Raw genomic sequence first — 6,000 nt, 5'->3', positions numbered from 1 at the left:
CGAACCCGGGCCTCCCGCGTGGCAGGCGAGAATTCTACCACTGAACCACCAATGCTCGACACGCAGCTCGCCCTCGTTTGGTCGGCACGAGAGACGCGGCGCTTGCACTCATTAGTTTTTAGAAACTCTTTCATTTCACACCAGTGGAAAGGCAACTGGAGCTTCTTTAAGTAAATCAGGTGTCACCCTTTAACTTATGATCACAGTCAGTAATGCTGATCAGCAGAAGCGACATAAGAAGGCTTTACAGAAACAGACTTCTGGAAGTCCCAAACAAACTTTTTGCATTGGCCGGGAATCGAACCCGGGCCTCCCGCGTGGCAGGCGAGAATTCTACCACTGAACCACCAATGCTCGACACGCAGCTCGCCCTCGTTTGGTCGGCACGAGAGACGCGGCGCTTGCACTCATTAGTTTTTAGAAACTCTTTCATTTCACACCAGTGGAAAGGCAACTGGAGCTTCTTTAAGTAAATCAGGTGTCACCCTTTAACTTATGATCACAGTCAGTAATGCTGATCAGCAGAAGCGACATAAGAAGGCTTTACAGAAACAGACTTCTGGAAGTCCCAAACAAACTTTTTGCATTGGCCGGGAATCGAACCCGGGCCTCCCGCGTGGCAGGCGAGAATTCTACCACTGAACCACCAATGCTCGACACGCAGCTCGCCCTCGTTTGGTCGGCACGAGAGACGCGGCGCTTGCACTCATTAGTTTTTAGAAACTCTTTCATTTCACACCAGTGGAAAGGCAACTGGAGCTTCTTTAAGTAAATCAGGTGTCACCCTTTAACTTATGATCACAGTCAGTAATGCTGATCAGCAGAAGCGACATAATAAGGCTTTACAGAAACAGACTTCTGGAAGTCCCAAACAAACTTTTTGCATTGGCCGGGAATCGAACCCGGGCCTCCCGCGTGGCAGGCGAGAATTCTACCACTGAACCACCAATGCTCGACACGCAGCTCGCCCTCGTTTGGTCGGCACGAGAGACGCGGCGCTTGCACTCATTAGTTTTTAGAAACTCTTTCATTTCACACCAGTGGAAAGGCAACTGGAGCTTCTTTAAGTAAATCAGGTGTCACCCTTTAACTTATGATCACAGTCAGTAATGCTGATCAGCAGAAGCGACATAAGAAGGCTTTACAGAAACAGACTTCTGGAAGTCCCAAACAAACTTTTTGCATTGGCCGGGAATCGAACCCGGGCCTCCCGCGTGGCAGGCGAGAATTCTACCACTGAACCACCAATGCTCGACACGCAGCTCGCCCTCGTTTGGTCGGCACGAGAGACGCGGCGCTTGCACTCATTAGTTTTTAGAAACTCTTTCATTTCACACCAGTGGAAAGGCAACTGGAGCTTCTTTAAGTAAATCAGGTGTCACCCTTTAACTTATGATCACAGTCAGTAATGCTGATCAGCAGAAGCGACATAAGAAGGCTTTACAGAAACAGACTTCTGGAAGTCCCAAACAAACTTTTTGCATTGGCCGGGAATCTAACCCGGGCCTCCCGCGTGGCAGGCGAGAATTCTACCACTGAACCACCAATGCTCGACACGCAGCTCGCCCTCGTTTGGTCGGCACGAGAGACGCGGCGCTTGCACTCATTAGTTTTTAGAAACTCTTTCATTTCACACCAGTGGAAAGGCAACTGGAGCTTCTTTAAGTAAATCAGGTGTCACCCTTTAACTTATGATCACAGTCAGTAATGCTGATCAGCAGAAGCGACATAATAAGGCTTTACAGAAACAGACTTCTGGAAGTCCCAAACAAACTTTTTGCATTGGCCGGGAATCGAACCCGGGCCTCCCGCGTGGCAGGCGAGAATTCTACCACTGAACCACCAATGCTCGACACGCAGCTCGCCCTCGTTTGGTCGGCACGAGAGACGCGGCGCTTGCACTCATTAGTTTTTAGAAACTCTTTCATTTCACACCAGTGGAAAGGCAACTGGAGCTTCTTTAAGTAAATCAGGTGTCACCCTTTAACTTATGATCACAGTCAGTAATGCTGATCAGCAGAAGCGACATAAGAAGGCTTTACAGAAACAGACTTCTGGAAGTCCCAAACAAACTTTTTGCATTGGCCGGGAATCTAACCCGGGCCTCCCGCGTGGCAGGCGAGAATTCTACCACTGAACCACCAATGCTCGACACGCAGCTCGCCCTCGTTTGGTCGGCACGAGAGACGCGGCGCTTGCACTCATTAGTTTTTAGAAACTCTTTCATTTCACACCAGTGGAAAGGCAACTGGAGCTTCTTTAAGTAAATCAGGTGTCACCCTTTAACTTATGATCACAGTCAGTAATGCTGATCAGCAGAAGCGACATAAGAAGGCTTTACAGAAACAGACTTCTGGAAGTCCCAAACAAACTTTTTGCATTGGCCGGGAATCGAACCCGGGCCTCCCGCGTGGCAGGCGAGAATTCTACCACTGAACCACCAATGCTCGACACGCAGCTCGCCCTCGTTTGGTCGGCACGAGAGACGCGGCGCTTGCACTCATTAGTTTTTAGAAACTCTTTCATTTCACACCAGTGGAAAGGCAACTGGAGCTTCTTTAAGTAAATCAGGTGTCACCCTTTAACTTATGATCACAGTCAGTAATGCTGATCAGCAGAAGCGACATAAGAAGGCTTTACAGAAACAGACTTCTGGAAGTCCCAAACAAACTTTTTGCATTGGCCGGGAATCGAACCCGGGCCTCCCGCGTGGCAGGCGAGAATTCTACCACTGAACCACCAATGCTCGACACGCAGCTCGCCCTCGTTTGGTCGGCACGAGAGACGCGGCGCTTGCACTCATTAGTTTTTAGAAACTCTTTCATTTCACACCAGTGGAAAGGCAACTGGAGCTTCTTTAAGTAAATCAGGTGTCACCCTTTAACTTATGATCACAGTCAGTAATGCTGATCAGCAGAAGCGACATAAGAAGGCTTTACAGAAACAGACTTCTGGAAGTCCCAAACAAACTTTTTGCATTGGCCGGGAATCTAACCCGGGCCTCCCGCGTGGCAGGCGAGAATTCTACCACTGAACCACCAATGCTCGACACGCAGCTCGCCCTCGTTTGGTCGGCACGAGAGACGCGGCGCTTGCACTCATTAGTTTTTAGAAACTCTTTCATTTCACACCAGTGGAAAGGCAACTGGAGCTTCTTTAAGTAAATCAGGTGTCACCCTTTAACTTATGATCACAGTCAGTAATGCTGATCAGCAGAAGCGACATAATAAGGCTTTACAGAAACAGACTTCTGGAAGTCCCAAACAAACTTTTTGCATTGGCCGGGAATCGAACCCGGGCCTCCCGCGTGGCAGGCGAGAATTCTACCACTGAACCACCAATGCTCGACACGCAGCTCGCCCTCGTTTGGTCGGCACGAGAGACGCGGCGCTTGCACTCATTAGTTTTTAGAAACTCTTTCATTTCACACCAGTGGAAAGGCAACTGGAGCTTCTTTAAGTAAATCAGGTGTCACCCTTTACCTTATGATCACAGTCAGTAATGCTGATCAGCAGAAGCGACATAAGAAGGCTTTACAGAAACAGACTTCTGGAAGTCCCAAACAAACTTTTTGCATTGGCCGGGAATCGAACCCGGGCCTCCCGCGTGGCAGGCGAGAATTCTACCACTGAACCACCAATGCTCGACACGCAGCTCGCCCTCGTTTGGTCGGCACGAGAGACGCGGCGCTTGCACTCATTAGTTTTTAGAAACTCTTTCATTTCACACCAGTGGAAAGGCAACTGGAGCTTCTTTAAGTAAATCAGGTGTCACCCTTTAACTTATGATCACAGTCAGTAATGCTGATCAGCAGAAGCGACATAAGAAGGCTTTACAGAAACAGACTTCTGGAAGTCCCAAACAAACTTTTTGCATTGGCCGGGAATCGAACCCGGGCCTCCCGCGTGGCAGGCGAGAATTCTACCACTGAACCACCAATGCTCGACACGCAGCTCGCCCTCGTTTGGTCGGCACGAGAGACGCGGCGCTTGCACTCATTAGTTTTTAGAAACTCTTTCATTTCACACCAGTGGAAAGGCAACTGGAGCTTCTTTAAGTAAATCAGGTGTCACCCTTTAACTTATGATCACAGTCAGTAATGCTGATCAGCAGAAGCGACATAATAAGGCTTTACAGAAACAGACTTCTGGAAGTCCCAAACAAACTTTTTGCATTGGCCGGGAATCGAACCCGGGCCTCCCGCGTGGCAGGCGAGAATTCTACCACTGAACCACCAATGCTCGACACGCAGCTCGCCCTCGTTTGGTCGGCACGAGAGACGCGGCGCTTGCACTCATTAGTTTTTAGAAACTCTTTCATTTCACACCAGTGGAAAGGCAACTGGAGCTTCTTTAAGTAAATCAGGTGTCACCCTTTAACTTATGATCACAGTCAGTAATGCTGATCAGCAGAAGCGACATAAGAAGGCTTTACAGAAACAGACTTCTGGAAGTCCCAAACAAACTTTTTGCATTGGCCGGGAATCGAACCCGGGCCTCCCGCGTGGCAGGCGAGAATTCTACCACTGAACCACCAATGCTCGACACGCAGCTCGCCCTCGTTTGGTCGGCACGAGAGACGCGGCGCTTGCACTCATTAGTTTTTAGAAACTCTTTCATTTCACACCAGTGGAAAGGCAACTGGAGCTTCTTTAAGTAAATCAGGTGTCACCCTTTAACTTATGATCACAGTCAGTAATGCTGATCAGCAGAAGCGACATAAGAAGGCTTTACAGAAACAGACTTCTGGAAGTCCCAAACAAACTTTTTGCATTGGCCGGGAATCTAACCCGGGCCTCCCGCGTGGCAGGCGAGAATTCTACCACTGAACCACCAATGCTCGACACGCAGCCTGCCCTCGTGTGGTCGCCACGAGAGACGAGCCGCTCGCACTCATTAGCTCGTTGTGACAGAAGCAAGAGCCAGATCAGGTGCCTGTGAGAGGAGCGCGGTCCGGTTGCCAAACGCACGCATATTAAGTGACGGTCATGCTTCGACAGTTCACTTTTCACACGAATGGATAGGCAGCTGGGGCTTCTTTAAGTAAATCATGTGTCACCCTCAATGCTAAATGTAGAAACACCCTCATTTCTGGCACAACAGATAAAAGCCCTTGCATTGGCCGGGAATCGGACCCGGGTCTCTCGCGTGGGAGGCGAGAATTCTACCACTGAACCACCAATGCTCAGCTGCAAAGCCACCTGTGCTTACAGTGAGCGAGGGCATGCTTCTTGGCTCGTCGAAAGAGACGGCAGATGAGGAACACATATTGATCTTGCATTAAGTCCCCTTTTACGAGTTGCGATCATTTGGTGCTTCACGATGATGGCAGGATATTGCTATTTAACTTATAATCCCAGTCAGTAATGCTGATCAGCAGAAGCGACATAAGAAGGCTTTACAGAAACAGACTTCTGGAAGTCCCAAACAAACTTTTTGCATTGGCCGGGAATCGAACCCGGGCCTCCCGCGTGGCAGGCGAGAATTCTACCACTGAACCACCAATGCTCGACACGCGGCTCGCCCTCGTTTGGTCGGCACGAGAGACGCGGCGCTTGCACTCATTAGTTTTTAGAAACTCTTTCATTTCACACCAGTGGAAAGGCAACTGGAGCTTCTTTAAGTAAATCAGGTGTCACCCTTTAACTTATGATCACAGTCAGTAATGCTGATCAGCAGAAGCGACATAAGAAGGCTTTACAGAAACAGACTTCTGGAAGTCCCAAACAAACTTTTTGCATTGGCCGGGAATCGAACCCGGGCCTCCCGCGTGGCAGGCGAGAATTCTACCACTGAACCACCAATGCTCGACACGCAGCTCGCCCTCGTTTGGTCGGCACGAGAGACGCGGCGCTTGCACTCATTAGTTTTTAGAAACTCTTTCATTTCACACCAGTGGAAAGGCAACTGGAGCTTCTTTAAGTAAATCAGGTGTCACCCTTTAACTTATGATCACAGTCAGTAATGCTGATCAGCAGAAGCGACATAATAAGGCTTTACA

At 49.3% G+C, this 6,000-nt stretch overlaps 16 non-coding genes across 16 annotated transcripts in view; all 16 read right to left on the bottom strand.

The window, feature by feature from the left end:
• Positions 1 to 55, bottom strand: part of trnag-gcc (transfer RNA glycine (anticodon GCC)) — a 71-nt gene extending 16 nt beyond the window's left edge. The window contains exon 1 of the tRNA in view: positions 1 to 55. This exon is cut by the window's left edge and continues 16 nt beyond it. This is a non-coding gene — a tRNA (tRNA-Gly).
• A 228-nt stretch (positions 56 to 283) lies between these two features.
• trnag-gcc (transfer RNA glycine (anticodon GCC)) lies at positions 284 to 354 on the bottom strand. Its single transcript has one exon. It is a non-coding gene; the product is annotated as a tRNA-Gly (tRNA).
• A 228-nt stretch (positions 355 to 582) lies between these two features.
• Positions 583 to 653, bottom strand: trnag-gcc (transfer RNA glycine (anticodon GCC)). The gene has a single exon. It is a non-coding gene; the product is annotated as a tRNA-Gly (tRNA).
• Positions 654 to 881: 228 nt separating this feature from the next.
• Positions 882 to 952, bottom strand: trnag-gcc (transfer RNA glycine (anticodon GCC)). Its single transcript has one exon. It is a non-coding gene; the product is annotated as a tRNA-Gly (tRNA).
• A 228-nt stretch (positions 953 to 1,180) lies between these two features.
• On the bottom strand, positions 1,181 to 1,251 carry trnag-gcc (transfer RNA glycine (anticodon GCC)). The gene has a single exon. It is a non-coding gene; the product is annotated as a tRNA-Gly (tRNA).
• A 527-nt stretch (positions 1,252 to 1,778) lies between these two features.
• trnag-gcc (transfer RNA glycine (anticodon GCC)) lies at positions 1,779 to 1,849 on the bottom strand. Its single transcript has one exon. It is a non-coding gene; the product is annotated as a tRNA-Gly (tRNA).
• Positions 1,850 to 2,376: 527 nt separating this feature from the next.
• On the bottom strand, positions 2,377 to 2,447 carry trnag-gcc (transfer RNA glycine (anticodon GCC)). The gene has a single exon. It is a non-coding gene; the product is annotated as a tRNA-Gly (tRNA).
• A 228-nt stretch (positions 2,448 to 2,675) lies between these two features.
• Positions 2,676 to 2,746, bottom strand: trnag-gcc (transfer RNA glycine (anticodon GCC)). The gene has a single exon. It is a non-coding gene; the product is annotated as a tRNA-Gly (tRNA).
• Positions 2,747 to 3,273: 527 nt separating this feature from the next.
• Positions 3,274 to 3,344, bottom strand: trnag-gcc (transfer RNA glycine (anticodon GCC)). The gene has a single exon. It is a non-coding gene; the product is annotated as a tRNA-Gly (tRNA).
• A 228-nt stretch (positions 3,345 to 3,572) lies between these two features.
• trnag-gcc (transfer RNA glycine (anticodon GCC)) lies at positions 3,573 to 3,643 on the bottom strand. Its single transcript has one exon. It is a non-coding gene; the product is annotated as a tRNA-Gly (tRNA).
• Positions 3,644 to 3,871: 228 nt separating this feature from the next.
• Positions 3,872 to 3,942, bottom strand: trnag-gcc (transfer RNA glycine (anticodon GCC)). Its single transcript has one exon. It is a non-coding gene; the product is annotated as a tRNA-Gly (tRNA).
• A 228-nt stretch (positions 3,943 to 4,170) lies between these two features.
• Positions 4,171 to 4,241, bottom strand: trnag-gcc (transfer RNA glycine (anticodon GCC)). Its single transcript has one exon. It is a non-coding gene; the product is annotated as a tRNA-Gly (tRNA).
• A 228-nt stretch (positions 4,242 to 4,469) lies between these two features.
• On the bottom strand, positions 4,470 to 4,540 carry trnag-gcc (transfer RNA glycine (anticodon GCC)). Its single transcript has one exon. It is a non-coding gene; the product is annotated as a tRNA-Gly (tRNA).
• A 573-nt stretch (positions 4,541 to 5,113) lies between these two features.
• On the bottom strand, positions 5,114 to 5,184 carry trnag-ccc (transfer RNA glycine (anticodon CCC)). Its single transcript has one exon. It is a non-coding gene; the product is annotated as a tRNA-Gly (tRNA).
• Positions 5,185 to 5,436: 252 nt separating this feature from the next.
• trnag-gcc (transfer RNA glycine (anticodon GCC)) lies at positions 5,437 to 5,507 on the bottom strand. Its single transcript has one exon. It is a non-coding gene; the product is annotated as a tRNA-Gly (tRNA).
• A 228-nt stretch (positions 5,508 to 5,735) lies between these two features.
• trnag-gcc (transfer RNA glycine (anticodon GCC)) lies at positions 5,736 to 5,806 on the bottom strand. The gene has a single exon. It is a non-coding gene; the product is annotated as a tRNA-Gly (tRNA).
• Between the last annotated feature and the right edge of the window lie 194 nt (positions 5,807 to 6,000).

Source organism: Pseudorasbora parva, chromosome 2, assembly GCF_024679245.1.
Source record: "Pseudorasbora parva isolate DD20220531a chromosome 2, ASM2467924v1, whole genome shotgun sequence".
NCBI lineage: Eukaryota > Metazoa > Chordata > Actinopteri > Cypriniformes > Gobionidae > Pseudorasbora > Pseudorasbora parva.
The sequence above is the reverse complement of the archived record's forward strand: the minus strand, read 5'-3'. Positions and strand labels throughout refer to the sequence as shown.